Consider the following 637-nt stretch of genomic DNA (forward strand, 5'->3'; position numbering starts at 1 on the left):
AAAAAAAAAAAAAAAAGGACTGGAGATAGCAGTAGGGTAGAGTAGGGAAAAAGAACAAGAATGAAAGACACAGAGGGAGTGAACATATTTTGTTAGTCAAATAACAATTCATTTAACAATGGGCTGGAGAGAGCTCAGCAGTTAAGAGCACTGACTGCTCTTACAAAGGTCCTGAGTTCAAATCCCAGCAACCACATGGTGGCTCACAACCATCTGTAATGAGATCTGACGCCCTCCTCTGGTGTGTCTGAAGACAGCTACAGTGTATTTACATATAACAATAAATCTTTAAAAAAATATTCATTAACAAGAAAACAACAGCTCTTCCACTAAAACCTATGGCCTACTTTAAAACAGATCTTGTTCCAGCATGGGTCCCCACTGTGGAGTGGGTCTTCAATCCAAATGGAACGTTGTTTTTTTGTACTCGTGTATCATGCCACTATTGCACCTGTGCAGATCTTGCATGGCTGGCATGCTGGCATGAGGTCCACAGCTGAGCAAGATCCTTGGCGAGAATTCTCCCCTTGCAGCCTGCACAGTGCTCTCAACCAGCCAGTACGAGCCAGTCAGGAAGGAGCTTCCAGTTCTGCTTCTGGCATGTAGCCAACAGCAGTGAGACCTGTGTATATTGTGT

This window comes from Mastomys coucha, unplaced genomic scaffold, assembly GCF_008632895.1.
Source record: "Mastomys coucha isolate ucsf_1 unplaced genomic scaffold, UCSF_Mcou_1 pScaffold5, whole genome shotgun sequence".
NCBI classification, from domain to species: domain Eukaryota; kingdom Metazoa; phylum Chordata; class Mammalia; order Rodentia; family Muridae; genus Mastomys; species Mastomys coucha.